A 21,029-nucleotide genomic window follows, 5' to 3' on the forward strand; every position below is an offset into this window, starting at 1 on the left:
ATTACTATCTAATGGCCATCTATATTCTCTTCTTTATCTTTATGCAAGCCTTCTAAAGCATGTAGGGCTGCATGGTTGTTTTGCTGTAGGTGCAGCAAATTGAGTGCTATCAGGCCTATGACACAGAGCTGGTGAGGAAAATGTCTTTATAGTTTTTGAAACAAGTCTGTGACAAAAATTTTTATGTTGTGTGAGGTGTTAATATCAAACTCTCATTGATTAGGATCAGTTGCTGGCTGAATGTATGATAGTGGAAAAAGAAAACATGATCCCGCTTTTTTTTAAATGCTCTCATGACAAGAAAGTACATCTTAACCTGAAGCAAGTGAGCCCAGCCTTTTGCTTCTGTAGCTTTGGTGTATAGCTTAGCCAGTCTGCAAAAAGATTGAACGTTGATCTTTTTAAGCTTAGTCCAGAATTGCCAAGTCTGTTTTTTAGGTTAGTGTTGTTCTTATGCTATATAGGCAGCTGCATCATTGACTGAAAGAACATGTAGCAGTTATAAATTGCTGCTTATTATTATGTTTATCATTTTAGAGGTCACATAAATGAATCCTAGGTGGAATAAAGCAGCACATCAGGTAGTCCTGGTATGTGAGCTGTGTGTTCTACAGTGCTGTGTCAGTAAATAATGGGTTACTGATTAATTTACAGTAGTTAGTATTTTCTCATTTGTCTCAGTAGCAGAAAAGATTGTTAGTTTGGCTTTAAAGTAGTTTTATCTTTACTTTTCAGTGGAAAGCAGCTGAATACACCAGCTTAAATTTTGGTAATGAAACCACCTTCCACACGCAAAATAAAATTTCCATATTGTCAAGTATAGCAATTTCTGTCTTTGGATTTTGATCTCCATTCCAGATTCGAGCGTGTCTGATCCAAATTAGTTTGTGGAATAACGTTTTGCCAGTTTGTAACCCACCACAGTTTTGAAACATAACTCTGCCAAAGTCTTACACTTTAGTGCATTTACTTTGGTCTGTTGGATTTTGGAAAATTGTATGCTACTGCACATGGATATGGAGTGACACTCTTCTGAAATAAATACAGGTATCTACCAGAGAGGAGCATTCTAGAGATGTGAAACAGGTGAGTTTCCTTTCCCTGTGTAAGCAAGCCCTTAGGTGATAAGATTTGCTACAGGCTCCTAGCAAGAAGAGGAAGTGTTGAAAGGCAAAATGCAGATGCACGACTGCTGGTAGCTGCAGGCTGCCACCCTAAGCAGCTCAGAATAAGGCCAAGCATGTCTAGAAAAATAGCAAGTAGTAGTTTGGGAACCTGGCATAATGGTGCCTCTCCACCTTTGTTAGGAGGCAAGTAACTGTTGGATGTTTAGTGTTGTTTCAAACTTAAGTGAGAAAACTGGGGTTGAATAGAAAATAATAATAACAGCACAGTTAAAAAGGACTGTGGCATGAATTAGTTCCTTGTACCGCAGTCTTTGTTCTTTGCAGTTGTGTAAGTAGTTCATTGTAGTGCTCCTAATACTCTGTTCTATTCTGTTTGGAAGAATATATCTGACCAAGGCTTTGTCTTTATTCCCTCAATTATTTTGTATAAAATAATAAAGTTATATGCATTTGCTGCTAACGGAATCTGTTTGCAGAAGACTTCACTTGTAGCTTGTTCACGTGAATAAATGAACACAGATGCTTGGTACTGTGAAAGTAGTAAATACACACCCTTCATTTGCGCTCTCTGGAATATGTTGGTCAGAGCTACCCCTCAAGATTTTTCAGCGTAACTCTTCTGTTAAGATTGTGCAGAAATCACACTTAGTTGACATACAACATTCTATGCTAGATTCAGTTAGATACCACCAAAAGTGTGCTTCTGCCAGTTTGGTATGTTTTTTTTCAGGCAACTGGTATTAGCTGTTCTGTCAAAATAGCTTTTTTGCCTGTGTAAACCACATCTTGACTAGGCAGATTTGCTAGTATAGCTATTTTAGCAAAGCCCTTCTACTGTAGGAAAGACCTTATTGATAATACTGTGAGGTTCCCACAGTAGATGAAAGGCACAATACAAAGGGCTTTATAAACATGAATTAAGCTTCACAACACCCTTGTGAAATAAATCATTATTCTAGCTCGATAATGTCTAGTTTCTTCTAATATGAGATGTTTTGCAGGGATGAGAAGGGAAGGTAGAAGATGCAGTTGGGGGGATTAATGTCTGGTAGCAGTGCAGTGTTTATAAACAACAGATTTCTAACCTGTTCCAATCCCCTGCTCTCTCTGGTGTTTAAAATGTCCTTGCAAAATCAGTGGTTTAGACTATCAAATTGCTTCTGATTGCTGGTGTCACTGATCTTTGGAGGAGTTTGGATATTGGTACTTGGCAATTTCTCACTTCTTGAAAACCTGGAGGACTTTTGTGTATATGATATTCTCATTAACACTGTTTTTAACTACATTGCTCTCTCTGATTTGTATTAGACTCTCAGTCTCACACTGTTCATGTAGTAGTTCAGTTAAGGGACCTCAAAGGGAATGGAGAGAGGAATAAAAGTACAGGTTTATACACATGAATGATTTTAAATTAAGTCAGTCAGATCAAAGTAGTCAGATACTGAGTTCACCCACATGGTCTTAGTTTAGATATTTTTGTATGTTAATTATCATTTAATCTTTAATTACACGATCACATTCTATTTATTCCCTTTCATTTCTTAGGGAACAAGGAACAGAAGAATTCTTCTGGGATATAGGTTTCTTTTCTTCTCTACCGTTCATCAGCATTGCTTTTGAATTCAGCCTGTAAACCTTTGGGTCAGGCCCAGGCATTTCTGCAGTTCTCTGTTAAACACCATATCCTGGGTTCTGCATTAATACATCTCTCAAGAATTTAAGCAGGCTGTGCAATTTATTCACTTCCCAGTTCAGGGCCTTCAGATGGTGGTAATTGTTTTCACCAAGTACAGCAAGGAACTCACTTTTGAAAAGCTATTCCAGATCTGAAATCTGGGTGATGGTGGAGACATCCAGCCTGACTGGGTTTCCTTTCCTAACCCTTCGTGCGTGCTGGGGGAAGTTCCAGTAACTGTTCAGTGGTGTGCCTGATCCTCCAAGAGGTACTTGAACTAATAGGAGTATTTCTGTGCTCTCATACTGTTTCCACAGCAACAGCACACTTATCTTTTTATTCCCCTCTCAAGGTGACTGTTGCCTTGAGCATTAGACATGTGGAAATGCTTGGCCCTCTTGTTTTCTACTGAGATTTTGGTTTACACAGGTGAAGAGTGTAAGGAGTAGGATGGGGAGAGTGTGGCTCTTGGCAGAGACAGTGTGATTATGAAGTGACAGTGGCAGTAATGAGACTTACTTAATTGTGGCTTTAGTGTTGGTAATATGATTGTTTTGAAAGTCATGGCTCTTTCTAAGCTCCACAGATGAAAGGTCTCAGTCGTTAGTGACTGTCATCATAGCCCTTTGCATGTGCTCTTGGAATCATTTAGGACCCACATCCACTTTGTGCATGTGTTCATGTGCAGTATGAAACCCTGTGTGCATTCTCCTGTCCACCTGCTTGTAGACACTTTGTGTGCATGTCATATTAAAAATGCTGTTCTTCTGTCACAGCATTTGTCCTAGCATTGTGGGGAAGACATTTAATTGCTCCACTGAAGTAGGATGTAGGTGTTAGGCCACCTCTTGGGTATGGTACTTGCTGTGGGTATTGAGACACTTAATCTCAGAGAAGTACACATGCCTGTCCAACATCTGTTGTGGTGTGGAGGACTAAGAAGATTTCAATTTTTGAAATAGTTCCATAGATCAGCCCTTTTTTTTTTACCATTTAAAAGTGGGTGAAAACAGAAGCATGTGGCTTGATACCAGTCTCTTGCTGGGGTTGGCTTTTTTCACCAGTTAGGAAAGCAGTCTCCTCTCACACAGGTGCCTAACACAACCCTAAAAATGATTGCTTTATTTTTTTCACCTGTTTTATTTTGCCTCTTTCCCAGCATCCTTGTCCTAAAAAAATAAGCTATCATATTTTCCTGCAGAGCATATAATTTGTGGTCCTGAGCTGTTCCCTGTGATTTTTTTTTTCTTTTTTTTTCTTTTTTTTTTTTTTTCCTTCCTTTACTCCTCTTCCCTTTCTGAGGAACTGCATGTTCTAGGGAGCATTGTTGTAAGTGCTGTTCTGCTTTTTAACACACTCACTAATCCAGTGTATCATGGAATAATTTAAAATTCCATTACATTTAATATTCAGACAAGTCAATTACATTCATAATACTGGATTTGGGAATCTCCATTCCTTTAAGAGTGAATATCTTAAGCAGTATCTGTCACTGTGTTATTGCTTTTGCAGTAAAGACTTCTGCTTGATGTGTGTGGTGGTTCTTTACCATCAGTATTGTAGTTCCTAACAGTTTTGAGCCAGGCTGCCAGAAGTTTTTGTTATTTTACTCTGACAAACAAGTAAGTGAATGTGTTGACTGGCAAAATGAACGGCTAATGTATGGAACCACGTGATCTGGGGTTGTCTTGGAAAGGCACATTGTTTATAGCTATCTTTACAGTTCTAAGGCTAGAAATGCACTTATCCATATAATGCTTATCCATCTAAAATGTTAAAAGCTGTTCAGGATTAAGTGTCCAAATCAGAAATGTCATTTATGTATAAAAGCCAGAAATTAATAAAATACCTTTTATTGCTTTTTCATTGTAAGCACATCTGGATGTACTTCTCCTGTTAAAAATCTTACACTTAGTTCAAAGATGAAGAGCATTCCAGTACTGAACCTTTTTAAAATTGAAAATAAGTTTATGATTGCACGTCTTGCATTGCTTCACTTCAGTTCTTTTTGGTTGTATCTAGCTCTTTTTGACTTCACATTGAAGAAAGTGTACATTTTAGTTTACTCAAGAATTTGTTTATTGAAAGACCAGAGTAAAAAATTCCATGTCTGTTTAACATTCAGTAATTTGCTATTAAGCTACTTGACACAAGTTAAAATTTATGTTAATACTGTCTTGATTAAACAGCGCTCATTATCACACACTCTGATTTGGCCAAATTGGTTTCCTAGCAGATGTCTCAATAAAGGAGCTCACTCTAACATGAGCTCACTCTTGACACGAGATGCTGGAGCATGTCCAAATTAAGTTAGTGTATTGCAGTAACATTTGGCACTTGCATAGCATCTTTCATTTCAAAGCATTTCACACAATCATGTATGATATTGGGAAAATGTATTGGATAATATAATGGCTAAAGCAAATGTATAGATTTTAAAGAGCTAGAAGATATTTTATCATTCCAGCAGATGTCTGGTATTACAATTTTTAGTGTTAAGTACAGAGTAGTTGTCTAGTGGCTTCTAACACAAACCTCAATTTCCATAGCTTGCAGAAGGTTTGAGTTAACCCTCTGGAGGTCTCTCTATATATTAAGTATTTCAAACCACAGCTTCAAACTACTTGTTACTTAATGCTTTCATCCAGTCTTAGAATCATCAATGCTCTTCAATCCTCTTTTCTTTCATTTTCTTTTAATATTATAACCACAGAAAATACTTGTGATTTCTCATCTTTGCCTTCAATTATTCTTTGGTGACTACTTGCAGCATCACTTAAGTCTCCTGTCATGTAGGCTTAACCAAACACTGAAATCCAGAGGACTTTTTTTCCATTGTGCAGTGTTACTTCATACCTACAAGTTAAGACATTCCTCCTTTAGTCCTCACAGTTTGTTTTTATGTATTTTGTTAATTCAGTTTATGTGTGCAGGGAAAGCTAATACAAATCATAATTGGCCATATGGAAATCTAAGGATTTTTCTGTGTTCAAATTGTTTGCCTATAATGTGCTTTTCTAACTCCCATTTTCTAGCCTTTTCAGTATTTGGAAATTGGGTTATAGTTGCTGTGTAGTGCAAAGCAGCTATCTGACACATGATACCTAACAAGTACCTGCCTAATTTTTTCTGCTTAAGAATTAGACTTACCTATGTTTTGCATTTCCTTAATGGTTTTGTTTATTGATTGTATTTTACAGATAGCATAACTGAGTGCAGACACTGAAAGCAATTTGCCTAAGATTCCCAGTATTTCCTGTAATTCTGGTTCTGTTTTCCTGATTTGATTTGGAATGATTCAATTATGAACTATATGTAATTTCATAGATGTGTGATATATCAAGTTTATGGTTCATCAGATAGCATTCAGACTTGCTCTTTTCCCCTCTGTGCATGCACCTGTCTGGGTTTTCTTGTAACCACAGCTCATTTTATTGTCACATTTTCCCAAGTTTAATGTTACGTGGGCCATCTTGTAAGGTTGATGTCCATGTTATGTTACAAGGTGAATACTTCACTTGGATTTCAGCCATCCTTGAAAGCAAAGAGTACGTTTTCCAAATATGAAAATGATTTCTTGCATTTGTTAGGTTTCTATATAACTCAAAGGCAGATGAAGTGGTTTTACTTAAATGAAGGATTAGTATTTCAGTGCTGAAGGCAAAAGTTAAAGCTGAGGAGCAATTAACAACAGACTGAGAAGGTGGAGGAGCTAGCTGGCATAGCCAGGAGGCTGCGGGGGTCAGCCCTCCGTGCCCCCCTTTGACCCTGAAGCCTCTGTAATCTGTTGGCTGCGTTGCTGGTGGGGAGGTGCTAACCGAGTTCGATTTAACGATTTAACGCTGGTACTGTAGCATTTAAAGGAAATGAAGGATATGGCAAGTGAGAACTGAACTCTGAGATCTAGTGAAGCTTTCTGAGGCATTAGGGGTTCTCCCAGTGGAGTTCTCTTACATTATTCATGGCCTTTAAGCTTTTAGCCAAGCTGAGCACTCTGCACTCAAGTGTAGTAGTAGAAGGTAAAAGGAAGTTAACCCTATAGTGATATATTGTAAGTTTCTTGCCAAGGCAGTAATTTTTACAGTGTGTTGAGGGGATAGAAGCGTGTCTGAGAGAGGGGAAAACTGATTTCAACTCTGACTGGATCTCAGAAAATGCTCAAGCAGGAGTACTCTGCAGTAAACCAGTAGGAAGACCACTTGAACCTATATGCAAGGCCTGGGGCTCCATCCTGCCTTGGCCTTCCTCATCAAAGTATCTCTTCTAAGTTTCAAAAGAAGGTATGACTTCAAGCTGCAAGATAAACTAGTACTCAAATATTTCCAGCGATGCTGTGGAAAGATTTGCTGTAGAAGGCCTCTGTATGTTAAGGCTGACAGAAATAGCCAAGACTTCTCAATGATTCTATGATCAGGTACCAGAAACCCATATCTGAATTCCAGCTCGAGTCTGTAGATTCTACTGTGCTTGTGATTGTTCCTTTGAACACATTTGCCTTTTCTTTGGTAAACTCCTTATGTTTAGGATTTTTTTTCTTCTTCATCTTTCCTACCATTTTTTATCCTGTCATTATGTACATTAGGACTGCCTGCTCAAGGGGGCTTTTAGGAAGGGTTCAGAAACAGGAGGCTTTTAATGCAGAGGATCTATATTGGTAATTGATCTGGGATATTAGTGCTGGAGTGGTCTGTCATATCCAGCTTTTACTCCCTGTCTATTCCCTAGCTCTTCTGAGGTTTCACAGCAAGCATCCAGAATGTAGAACAGATTGTTGCAGACTAGTGGAGAATGACCTCACTCAGAGACTGAGAGTTACATTGGGGATGGAGTGGAGAAGGTGACAGTAAACAGAAGTCCTTTGCTGGTGCGTAAACTTCAAGCTGTGTAATTTCAATCTACTGTATATACCTTTTGTTGATAGGACTAAAATATATTATGTTGGAGGTAGGGAAGATAACACATGAAAAAATGCAATACTTGTGCCAAGCACTGGTTAACTTATGAGCACAGAATATCTATTTCCCCATATGCTCACACAATCTTTAAATCTAGATTCCTCCTTTTTCTTTCATCCTTAAAGAAAACTATGTTCAAGGGTAATATATTTGAGAGCAGATTATTACTTAGAAGCACAAGGTCTAAGGCTTTTAGTTAAAAGTCAGTTCTGAACATTTTACCTTGGAAAAGTATGTGTCTTCTAGGCTGGAGAGGGTAGTTCTGCTTTTGTTGGAGCCAAGCTTTTGATGCATTTGCCACTTGACATAAGTCTTAAAAATAATTTGATTAGAAGACTGTGTGTTGGAGTCCAGCAGTCTGGAATAAAAAGTCTCTGTGAACAGTGTATCTCTCTATGCGCAGGTTCTCAGGGGAAACTAAAAATGTTTGAGCCACAGCAATAAGGACCAAGAGGAAAATGATACAGGGATCACAGTGATTAGTATTAGTTTGAGTATCAGAACTGCACCCAGGACCCTTAAAAGAAAAAAGGAAGAAGAGTTTAAGAAACAAAACAACATTCTTGCAAAGACTTTTAAAGATTGCTGCCCTGGGATTGTGCTCTTGATTTTGCAGCCTCATAGCTGCATCTGAAATGAGCTGTTGCAATTTTACCCCTTGGACAATTTTCAGGGTACTAAACATTTCTTTTGCCGGCAGGTATCAGCTCTGGAGATCCAAATGTTACTAATGGCAGCCTTCAAGTGATGACTGAGAAACTGTGTTGAAAGTTCTGCTCAAAGTATGTTAAGCATTTGGTAGTTAAGCAGCTAAACTCTTTTTGACATTGGTTCAACTATGGCATTTCCTTATAATCATTGCTGATGGCAGATAATTTTCTTGATGTGGTGGTTTTGCTTCAGTGTCCATCAAGAGGTATGATCAATAACAAATGCAGTGGAGAAGATGCTGGAAGTTCCAGAAAGTCTGTGTTGAAGGGCTTTAGCAGACCAGGCTTTTCTGCTGCTTGGTTTGTCATCTTATGAGACACAGCCCTTTACAGTAGCTCTGTTCTTGGTTAATTTTGTGAATGATTGCAAAAATTCCTGCGTAGTTTTGTCCTTCTGTAGGTAATACTTTCAGATTCCTTGTATGTTTCTTTTTTAAAGACATCTCTGGTAGTGTTTCAGCCTCTACAATGGCACAAGCATGTGTACTCCCCTGGGGCCCTCCCTGCTCAGTCAACCGTAGCAGGGGGGTCTCTGCACACCTGCCAGGTGTACAGCAGGAGAGCCACACTGGAATTTCAGTCCAGCCTTTGGTTCCTCCCCATCTGCTATTGAAAGGGCACCTGTAGAGCCACTGGGGCAAGGGTGCAAAGCTCTGACTTAAAACAAAGCAGCTCTGAGCTAGTCTCCCCTGCAGCTATCAGAAAGGGAATCTGTTGGGTTTTCATGGCAGGGTTCTGGTAGAGGGAGGGCTACAGGGCTGGCTTCTGTGAGAAGGTATTATAAGCTTCTCCTGTGTCTGATGGATCCAGTGCCAGCTGGCTCCAGGGTGGATCTGCTGCTGGCCAAGGTTGAGCCCACTGGAGATAGTGGTAGCACCTCTGGGATAAGGTAGTTAAGAAGAAGGAAAAATTGCTGTGCAGCAGCAGTTGCATCAAGTGAGAGGAGTGGGGAGGTGTGAGAGGAACAACTGCAGACATCAGGGTCCATGCGCAAGGAGGGGCAGGAGGTGCTCCAGCTACTGACGTGGAGGACCCCACACTGGAGCAGCTGGATGTGTCCAAAGGAGGCTGTGGCCCCGAGGGAAGCCTGTGCTGGTGCAGGCTCCTGGCAGGGCCTGTGGACCCATGGGGAGGAGTCCATGCTGAAGCAGGGTTTGCTGGCAGGACTTGTGACCCCATAGGGAGCCCCTCTGTTCCTGAAGGACTGCACTCTGTGGAAAGGACCCACGCTGGAGCAGTTCACGACCTGCAGCCTGTGGGAAGGATTCACACTGGAGAAGTTTGTAGAGGACTGTCTCAAGTGAGAGGAACCCCATGCTGGAGCAGGGGAAGAGTGTGAGAGGTGGGGAAGGAACAGCAGAGGCAATGTGTGATGCACTGACTGCAACCCCCATTCCCCCTCACTGTGCACTGCTGTGAGGATGTAGAGAAAATAAGGAATAAAGTGAAACCTGGAAAGAAGGAAGGTGTTTTTAAGATATGGTTTCATTTCTTATTATCCAACTCTGATTTGATTGGTAATAAACGAAACTAATTTTTTCCCCAAGTCGAGTCTGTTTTGCCTATGACAGTAATTGGTGAGTAATTTCCCTGTCCTTATCTCAACCTCCAAGTCTTTCAATATATTTCCTCTCCCAGTTCAGCTGAGGAGGGGAGTGATAGAGCAGTTTTGGTGGGCACCTGGCATCCAGCCAGGCTAAATCCATGACAGGGAAATAAAAAGCAGTAGTCCAAGGGTGGCAGAGCAGGGAAACACCATTCCTCTCAGTCAGAAATGTAAGGAAAGTCCTGCTCTGGAGAGCAGGTAAGCTTAGCCTGGGAAATAAGGGGGAGAAACTGGATTTCACATGCAGCATGCTGGCTCCATTTGAGTGTACAGCATGTCTGCTATGCCTAAGAATGTTGGTATTTAAATAGTTTTAAGCAGGCTTTGAAGTTGAAGCCAGTTGAGTTAAGGTAGAGGTCAGTGTGTTGTAACTGTTGGCTGAACATTGCTAACAGCTTTGTGTACTTTTACATTTTTAAGCTACTAGGCCAAAAAAAATTAGGTGTATGATTTTTAATTGTAAGTTTAATGTTTGCAGTTTTATGTGGCAAACCCCAACAAATCACAGAAGGCTGTTATTTTTCTGCATCCACAGTACTTTGCTTCATGGCCTAACTGAATGTATGAAATTACACTGTTGGGCCCGGATTTTTCCTCTAACATGCAGAGAAGTGTGTATTTACGGTTTTACATTTTAAACTGTGCTTGTCGAGTGTTTTAAACCAAGGAAATCCCAGGAAAGAGAGGAATGGGTATCTCCCATTCGAAGCGGCACAGAGGCATAATAATGGCCGTGCCTGGGGAACTGGTACAGAGCGGGTGCTTCACGCATCAACCCCTGCGGGCACTGGCAGCAGTGAAACAGGAAATTTTAAAGGAGAGTATCTATGTAGACAAGCCCAGCGCTGCTCATGTGGAAGGAATTAGTCCACAAGATTTTATCTTCTCTTTAGGTTTGCTGTTCCCTGCTCATGTCACACCTCCTCACTCTTCTCCTTCTAACTTCCAGGAGTGCCTTCTCTTGCAGGTGAGGCTCCCCTTCCCTGAGCTGTGTTTGAAGAGGGTGTGAGAGACATTAGCAGAGCCTTGAAAAAGGGCGTGCAGCTGTATTGCCTGTGTCGTCAAGAGGTTTAGAGCACTTGGGATGGTGATTGCTGGAGGCAAAACGCTGCTTCAAGACCTTTTAAGATATAGTTGAGTGGAGACTGCACTGGTATAAAGAGGCCAGTATGGGTTGAACGAGCAATTACAGGAGAGCACTCCAGTGCCGCTGAAGTGGGAAAAAAGTGTCTCCCAACTCCTGACACCTCCCGTCCTCCCCCACCCTCTTTGACGGGAATATGTTTACATAATTTGTAAGAAAACTGCTCTCAAATACCTGTAATTTTATGTATATTCCCATGAGCAAAAATGCTCTCTGAGATCTGTAATTTTGTGTATATTCCCGTGGGGACAGTAGAATGTGTGATAGAAACCACCCTTGATCTTTGGCACATCATCTGACTTCTTTCAGATGTGCTCAGTCCCTTCTGGCACTCAGAGGTTGCAGAAAAGCGACTGAGCATCAGTCCTGAGGGCACCAATGTCCTGAAAAACTTCATTCTGGCCCTCTACCTGTGCCCTTGTTTGCCCAGTTCAGGGATTGCCCTTAAGTTCAAGCCTCACCCTTCAGTCCCAGCCTGAGGGGCATGGTAGGTGTGCCTGTCTCCTCTTGTGTCTCCACCCTTGTTTCCTGGATGGACCCCACGGTCTTGTTCAGTCCTTGGCTCCATCTCTTTTTGTTATGAACTGAGCCCTCAGGTGACCCTCAAACCTGTTCATTGTCCTTTCTTGGGATTGTCGTGGATCTTGTCACCAACACACAGCTCGGCCCACCATGTTCAGATATGGTGCAAGTGTGGCCAGTAAGTGCCCTGGGGTCTCCACTCTTTCTCTGTTGGGGCAGACAACTCTTGAGGTACCCTGAGACCACAAGACGTGGTGCCAACTTAGTCATTTTGGGTGAGAAAAGTAACCACAAGCAATGGTATAACTACCTGCAAGATCACTGTGTCTTTATGAAGCTGAAATAGTTGCAAAGATGAAAACATGAGAGCAGAGGGTTAGAATGTTTCTTTTCTTGCTGGTGGTATTTCAGGGGCTGGTTTTTTTGTTTTGGTTTGGTTTTTTTTTTGCCTTTTTTTTTTAAGCTGTTCCTGCCTAACACCAGCCCCCCATGCTACTGGTAAAGCAGCATGTGGCACACAGCAAAAACTCTGTTTTCTCTCTCATCATGTTTGCTTCAGGACCAGCAGTTGTCTGTCCTCATATTTAAGGGTCTCAATCCCTAAATCATGTTGAAAAGATCTCTAGAAATGCTCAGAATGCCTACAAAACCCCCTTGATTTAAAAAAGATTGGACCAGTATTGTTGATTATTGTTGCCTTACCTTCTGTTACAGCTTTGACTGTATGTCCTTCTGTTGTCTCTTTTCTTAAGCTTAAACTAGAAGCTCTTTGTTCTGCCTTCCTGTGGCACATTTCTTAAGACTTTTTATCGCTCTAGCTACAGTGATATAATTTATATGTTTTTTTCTGCAGATGAAACTGCTGCTGGTACGTCTTTTCCATTTTCCTTCATGAGCATATGTCCATCAAGATTCCAAGTCTTTCCCTTGTCAATAATAGCTCTGTTTAAGAAAAAACCTCTGTAGAAAATTGTTACATTACACTTCTCCTAGATGTTTACTGTTATGTTTTTCCTTGAAATGGAAGTGTTTCTGTGCTTTCTGATTGGTGTTTATTCTTCTAATTCAAATATTCTATTTACAGATATTAATGTTTTATAATTTTCTTAACATCAGTGTAATGCCACAGTGAGCACTACAGGATAATTGTGTATGATGTACAACTATATAATCTCAAATTACCCACATTTTTTCCCCTGAGTTGCATTATGTATTCCCTTGTTCTTTTATTAGGAAACTAAATTAATAGTTCTTAATCTGACCAGCGTCTCCTCTTGACTGTTTAGAATTTTTTCGTTTGCTTCTTAAACCTCTTGTTGGATTTTAGAAAACAAAACAAAAAACCAACGGACTTTAGATGGTTTTCTTTGTTTTCCTCAATTAGCAATTTCAATCCATTACTTCAGTGTTCTTTTGTTGTTTCAGGATCAACTGGTGAGAACTGAACAGTGTTTCACAGTGGAATGCACATGTTAGTTCTTGTACTTCTCATCTCTTAGTTTCTTATGCATCTTAATATAACTTAATGTGTATTTTTATTGTCACCTTTTATCGAGCATGCAGTGTGCCTTCATTAAGGTGTCTAGTTTTTCCTCTTTTTTTTGAGTTAGTAATTTATTTATGACCCTGTTCAACAAGAAGTATGAGTGGTTATAATTTTCACTGTTCAGTACTTTGCTTAAATATAATGTGTCATCAGGTTTCCTCTACATAATTCAATTCTTCTGAGAGGAATACATGTATATATGAAATTACTGTTTGGATTACAGTTTTATTGCCAAAGTGTATAGAGTCCTCCACAGGTCAGGTGCTAGCTGTTTTGGATGCTCCATGAATACAGTACAAAAGCCCAAATCCTTCATTTGAACTCATTTGTAAGCTACAGAAGTCAGATTTATTAATCAAAAACTCACTGCACTACCATTTTTGTATCTTCAGAGTACAGCATTTGCTACTTCAAATCTTTGAAATCTTTTCTTACTGTTACGTTTGATTAGTTCAAATAGTTGTATTTTCTGTTCCCCAGTATTATGGCTTTATCAAACAGCTTGCTTTACGTCAGTGTTACGTGCCATTCTTTCTGAATTTCTGTTCTGTATTTTGCACCGTGATTTGTATGATATGAAAGTTGTTTCCATATGAATTAGATTCTGTTTTTCTCCTAATAGAAAATGCTTTTATTAGACTCTCTGTAATCATCTGGATATGACAAATCTTTTCCTACCTCATTAGTGTGATGGATTCTGGTTTGTAGCCCACTGTGATCGTAGCCTTTTGACTTTTCTGTCATTCTATTGCATTTCAGTTCTGCTTGTTAGGTTGTTCTCTTCTTACACGGCAGAGTAATTTTCTTTCTCTTTTACATCATTCTTCATCCTACGTCAGCCTCTTGAGCCCCAGATGTTACTGGTTTAAAAATGAGACAGAAATTAACCCTGAACTCAGAAGACCCCAAACACTTACTTTTACCATTTTTGCAGTCTACCATGTATGAATGCATCTTATGTCTCTCACAGGGAGAACATTTTGAAAGGGGTCAGGACTGTTTCACAGACTGCCATTTCCGCATCCCTCTGCTGTGAGGGATACCTGGAGTAACGATGGGCCGTGAAGATAAACCAGTTATCAAGATTCTCCAGCTGTGTTTCCCCCACCCTTTTCCTTTGCCCTCCACCTTGTGGGCACTGTTCAGTGCTGTTCTGTCCATAGGCAGTCTGTACTAGTTAGCTATCTGCTACATACTCAGGGCTTATCATCCACTTGTCAGCAATTGCATGTTATTTCATACCATAGCTTCAAAATCTGTTCTTGTGTTCAGAGCTCCAGACAGGCCTTGCTTTCTCACGTTGCCTTGCTTATAGAGCTACCCTGTGCTACGGAGGATATGGTCAATGGGGGAAAGGAGGATCTGCTGGCAGAGGATGCTCGAGGGCAATATACTGGGCAGAGTCCTGTCTATGTCTACCAGGATCCTGAGTGGTCAAAATGAATGTGCTGTGTGCTAGGGCATTTCCTGATGTTTTCTGCAGTAGGAAGATGTAGGATGGCTTCTGTGCTCGCAGCAGCAAGGTGAGTGAGGACATATGTGGAGACCTGATTCTGCTGGCATTGGGTGCCCATAGGCCTCGTTTGTCAGCACAGTAGCGAGTGCAGGGTCTCCACTGTCCTTTTCAGTTCAGCTGGCTTGGGAAGCTGTTCCCTGCATCCCTGAGCTTTGCTGGGGTCAGGGGAAGTCCAGGCAATGAGACTTTTATTTTTTCTTTGTGCGGGGGATGGGGAAAGGGCTGCCTGTTTTGTAAGAACTCCATTGTGATGGGTTAACTTTCCTCTTGAATGGTTGCGTATGGCACATCCAAAAGAGATTGCGGAGCGGCCCAGCAGCCCGAGCAGAGCACTCAAAGGGCTCTGTGTGGGCAGGGAGTGGCGAGGGCTGTGCTCTCCTGGCACGGCCTCCTCAAGGCGTGGGGCTCTGTGTGCCGGCTCCCTGTGCCCGCGCTTCCTGAGGGAGAAGGCCTTCCCCTCTCTCCTTCCAACAGCTCCACTTGGTCCCTAATGAACCTCAGCGGGAAACAACAAAATTCTGTTCATGAATAGCTTTACAGTCCCCTTTCTCCCGCCTACCCTGCTCTCTGTCCTGGGAATGTGCTGCCCACACAGTGACCAGAGAGGCATTTGGAGACATTTGCAAGATAATGCCATATCAAATGTTCCATTCTGACACTTTGTTCTTGAATTTTTCGAAACTGTTTACTACGTATTTCCTTTCAGTTTTCATGAATAAGCACACTTCTCCACGACTAAAAATGGGGAAATGCATTTCCAAATGTGTGAAGCCATGTAACTGTATAAAATTGCTTTAATTATGTGTGATGTGGTTAGTTTCAGTTAGTTTCTGGAAGTCTATTGTGCATTTCTGCCAGCAACAAGTAGCCTTTCCTATTTGCTTGCTGCTGTTTATCAGACTGGCTGTCCTCCCAAAGTAACCCTCATCCAAATTCTTCACTTAACAAATGCTCACCAAGAGGCTTTTTGATCCTCACATACTCAGTGTCACCTTGGTTGTTGCTCTGACAGAGCAGAAGATAGTCTAGATTTCCTCATCAGGAATTTGGTGTCTTACCATGTTTTTGAGACGTATGTTTTTCATCTGGTTTATGATGTTTTTAGAAAGATCTGAAATTACAGCTCAAGGGAGAATGAACAGAGTTTCGGGCATCTAGTAAGCACAGGTGGAGTTCATTTATATCATCTTCCCCAGGCGGTCACAGCTCCTGGGAACTGGAGCAGTGCTCTTGCATGCTTTTCTGTAGTTACTGGTTTTCCTGGTAAGTGCCAAATTCTTTACTTTTTTCCTTTCCTTTACTGTTTGGGAAGATTGGGGAAATGTGCTATCAAAGTGTTTTGGCTTTCTTGTTTTTTGATTGACAATAGCTACAGAAGCATAATTATCTTTTTACTTCTGGCTAAAGAATATTTCTTTCTTTTTATTTTCCACTACTGGCTGCCTTTGACCTATTTGTTTTTGTTTCACTTAAAAATTAACAAGCTTTTAAACTCTTTCGTTTTTTGTAAGGTAGATATTTTTGGAGTTACTAAGCTGAAGTTATTCCCTATAACAATCAGGGACTTAAGGTGTTGGGAGGTATGAGAAAAGGTCTTACTTTGAAGACTTCCAACTTGAAGTTGAAAAGGAGGAAGCAAACATTAAAGGGAAGCTTTTTCTACTTTCTATTAGGGGTTTTTCCCTATCTGCAGTGTGGAAAAGCTATTCAGTACTGTTGGGATTAAATGCAGAGAAGAACTGACAATAAAAATTTTCTCTTCCTCTGTAAAGAAATGATTTTTCAGAAGGTTTGAAGTCAATTTTGAGAGCTAAAACAACCCTTTCACATTATGGTGACCTGTCTGTGCCCATCATATATCCCTCGTCTTCTAAAGAGCTCCAGCAGAGCCAGCCACAGTGATCCTAAGTGTCTAGAAATATCCTTTGTGCAGCCCTTCCCACAGCTGGGAAACTGATAGTGTTCATTTATTCCTCTGCTCATAGCTATCTGTGTGTGCGGAAGGGAGATACTTGCTCTTCCTTCCTGAAGCTTTCTGTGTAGAAGTTGCTCTGCTGTCAGGATCCAATGACCATATTAATGAATTCATCAATCACAATAATCTGATTAAATTGATGGAGAAGAGGGAGCCAGCAGATGAAACAAACAGATTATTTTAAGATATATGAGATACCCAATTAGTAACTGACTCAGCATTTAAGTGAAAGTGTTGCTCAAGAGATTTACTGGTAACCAATGTAATAAATTACACTTTATGGCTTTTCATCTTTGAGAAAGGCTCGTGCACTGCTATAGGAACCTGTAAGTAAAGCAGTAACAAAGTGTTGCACATAAGAAATATCAGTTATATATTACTTCTTTAAAAAAAAGTATGGATTTGTGTATGTGCATTTCACTTAGAAACGCGCTAGGCTATGGGCCGTATCATGGAGAGATTAGCATGAATTTTAAGTCTTGTACAGGTACTTTAGCCACGACCTGGTGCATGTGTATTCAGGCATTTAGGAAACTGATACTTGAGTAGGAAGGGAGTTGCTTTGTGTCACTGAGGTTTCAGGGGCAATCCCCTAGAGTACAGAGATAATGGGAGGGAAGCTTTCTGTCAGGGAGCATATGTTTTTGTGGCGATTACACTGTGTATAGATTAGGACTTCTGGGAGGGAGGGAATGGGAAGATGTGCTTGGAACATAGGACCATCTGCCAGTACCTTGGCATAGTCATTTCATTAATGAGAAGCTTATTAGCTTGAGTTCTGCAGAGATAGATAAGAAAGGCAGTGAAAGAGACAGAAAACTATCATCCAGCTGCCATTGAAAATGAGAAAAGATGGCTCTGATAACCTCTAAAATCTGATTTTATTAGAACTACTAATGCTCTTCTAGGCAAGAAGGTATCAGTCTTCTTGTTGCTGAAAAAAAATTTTCTAAATTTTGTGATGCAGTGTGGGATGTTCTTTGGTAGGGAAAATATTAAAACTGAGGGTGAGCTGAAATAGGAAAGAAAGTGCTAGAAAAAAAGGGAAGGAACTGTGATTTTTACTGGGAAGTTGGTTTTTTCATCAAAAGCTGCTTTTTCCATTTGGTAAACACTTGAGGTGACCTGTATCAAATGTTGGGTATTTAATGTTTGTGGTGATATAGAATGACACCTGGAAGATACAACCCTGAGAGCATCACAGTCCCAGCCCTGGCCTACGCCAGGAACTTCAGAGAGCGCACAGTCCAGCCTGTGTTCCACATGAGGCAGGAAACTAGGGGAATGCTCTAGCTGGACACAAAATAGTGTTCCAGAGGCAAAAAGGCAACGGTTAGAGCCTGTGAACTCAGTTCCTCTGTCCTCACGTACCCAGTTCTGCTGCTGACATGGTAAGTGTTCGAGCTTGTGTTCTCTTCCTCAGTTTTGCTGTCCTGTAGATCAGAAAAACTGTACTTAGCCTGTTTCAGGGAGAGCTCTGCTATTCTGCTGAAAGAAGGATTAAATGCTATTGTATTTAAACAGCTCTGTTTTTCTTTTGACAGTTGAGTCAGACTTGAGTCTGGGTGAGGGTGAGATTTTGCCAGGAGAAAATGGTGGTTGGAAGTACAAAGTGATTTGAGCATTGGCATTTGGGAAATTATTTTCCTTTGGTTTTATACAATTCAGGTTAGACTGGTAGTTAAGATGAAGGGAAAGAATGAGAAAAAAACCTGTTTCCCATGAAAAGCCTTACAATCTGCAGGTGCCTCAGTCCATGGGAGCCTGGATGTGTTCGGGACATAGTGTGAGGGTTATGCAGTTCACCAGCAAGATGGTCTGTTAAATAAGGCTGGACAAGTACAATTTCTGTTTGCACTGCTGGGATGGAAAAGGCAGTTTCCCCTGATGTCTTTGCTGATTTATGAGCTAACTCAAATGGAGCATTGTCTCTGACTTTGTCTATTGTAAATCTGTGGAAACAAAAGGAACATTCATTTTCAAAAAAACGAGTAGAAAAATATAGCTTAGGAGTGTCAAAACACCTAAGCAGAGTGATGCTTAACTGAAAGGGGGTTGGTTAGTCATCCATTTTGCAAATTCTCTTTTTGTATTGAGGGTGGAAGAAGATTAGTGAGATGAAAATCTGTGTTATTACAGAGATAAGAATGGGTTATGGCTGGGTCCCAAAGGAGAAAGAATTTTTTAATATTATTAAAAAAACCCAACCCTTTGCTGTGATTCATCTGTAATGCTTAGACAGTTCCATGCAAAAAAATTTATGATAATAGTGTACAGCATGGCGTTTATATCTGTAAATGTATGTACAAATACTGACATAGTATAAATTTAGATCCTGACCCTGTGCTTGTTGAATTCAGTGGAAATACTTCTGGTGGTTCTGACAAGCATTTGATCCAATTCTCACATTGAGAATTGAATGTGGTCTAAAACTCAAACCGAATCTTCTGCTTTTGAATATTTATTCTTACCTGCCTTAAAATGGAGCAGAGTTGATTCAAAGTCTAAAAAAAAAATTTGCCCTACACAGGACCCTGCTGTGTTTTATCTACTGAAACACTGATAGTATCATATAGTGATAATACTCACTTGCCATGTCACATGATTTTTGCATAGACTCATAGAACCATAAAATAGTAGAGTATGCTAAGTTGGAAGGGACCCATCAGGATCAAGGAATCCAACTCCTGGCTCTGTGCAGGACACCCCAAGAATCCCACCATGTGCCTAAGTGCATTGTCCAAACTGACAGTTCATGTACTTTTTCTCTCAAGTAGTGGAAGAATGTTGTTGGCCCCACAAGGGCATGGTAGGTCAAGGTTTTGGCTCAGTTTACAAGTCTAAAAGGCTTTTCACTTAGGCCATAGAGAAACCTCCAGCTGGCTGGATGCCTCTTTTAAAAACACAAGTGTGGCCTTACTCCACCACATGATGATGCTCAGGGAAAGTTGTGCATGCCTCAATGTCTTGGGATGAGAGAGGAGTGGGAGGGGGGCTTTTGCTCATGTACCGGTGAAGCCAGGAAAGTCAGATGTTTGCATGAAAACACAGGGAACTTAATCTGATTGATTCAGAATTACTGTGAAAGGATAGAATAAGACAGGGGAAAAGAAAGAAGGATGGCAGCAGAGAGCTTTTAACTTGACATATGAAAGGAAATTAAGAAGGTAAGCAGAAATTTTCATTTCATTGCAAGCACAAAAGCTTCTTTAGCTGTTCATGTGAACTATGAAATTGTGGATCTTCATGCAGTGTTTCCCTTCCAGCAGCAGAGCACAGAGCTGAGTGCTGCCTGCATTTGGGAGTGTTATGTACAGCTTTACTTTAGTGCCTTTCTGGGTCAGTGGCTCTCAAACAGTGCCACGAAGAGCTGCTTTAGTCGTGCTTCCGTGAGTCAATCTGTAAGTACTGACACTTCTCCCTGATCATAACCCAGTGTCCTAGAGAATCTGCAGGCTTTTCTGACTGCTAATCTTAAAGCATTTTTGGTGTTCCTTGAACTCAGGTTGGTTGATCATGTGTACCTTTTTTCAGATGCCATTCTTCCTTGCAATTCAACCACTATCAGATTGTTGACTTCAAAAGATCAAGTAAAAGTATGCAGCCAGGTCCTTGCACCTTCAGCATTGAAAGAATTCATACTACTCTCCTCAAATTGTTCTGGCACTGCTCTCTCAGTAGTCATAATCTGTATTATTGTCTCATGGCAAATAAGGAGAAAGAAAATTACTGATTTATGCAAAGATTTTTGTTTTCCGGGCATAATGAGCAATAGCATCAAGAATCTGCATCATTTATAGTCTTTCAAAATAGATTTGTGGATCAGATTGTTTCACCTCTGCATGCCAGAAAACATAAAGGAAGAGGGATGATAGAGTAAAATAGTGAATTTAAATACACTTCCAAACAAGCATATCTAGTAGTGGAGACCTCTCTGGATGGATCAGGTATCTATTTCCATTTGTGGGAAGGTTTGGTGATGGTTTGAGCATTTATATAGCCAACCTCAGTAGCAATTGGGAGCCCCAAGGGAGGAGAGAACAGTGTTCAACATTTGTGTATTTCTCATTAACTGACTGCACCTGCAGCCTTTATCATCAGCAACCAGGTATTTGGACTTTTTGGAATGTAGTAGCAGTAGCAGATCTTGAGAAGACTGCGTGGAAAGAGAAAGAAGGCTATCAGACCTGAAGTGTGAGGAAAATCCTGAAGATATGTCTGTTTCTGAGCATTGGCTAAGCTGAATTTGGGGT

The 21,029-nt window shown here is 40.6% G+C and overlaps 1 protein-coding gene across 4 annotated transcripts in view; it reads left to right on the plus strand.

Moving 5' to 3' along the window:
- Positions 1 to 21,029, plus strand: part of NDST2 (N-deacetylase and N-sulfotransferase 2) — a 107,296-nt gene that overhangs the window by 25,939 nt on the left and 60,328 nt on the right. Inside the window, exon 1 of one of the 4 annotated variants that reach the window (XM_017725889.1) lies at positions 8,480 to 8,539. The exons of the other annotated variants lie outside the window; for them this stretch is intronic. The gene's annotated coding sequence lies outside the window, so the exon portion shown is untranslated. Of the gene's footprint in view, positions 1 to 8,479; positions 8,540 to 21,029 lie in introns of those variants that run through there. 4 annotated transcript variants of the gene reach the window in all.

The sequence above is a fragment of the Corvus brachyrhynchos genome, unplaced genomic scaffold, assembly GCF_000691975.1.
Source record: "Corvus brachyrhynchos isolate BGI_N302 unplaced genomic scaffold, ASM69197v1 scaffold61, whole genome shotgun sequence".
Classification (NCBI taxonomy): Eukaryota; Metazoa; Chordata; class Aves; order Passeriformes; family Corvidae; genus Corvus; species Corvus brachyrhynchos.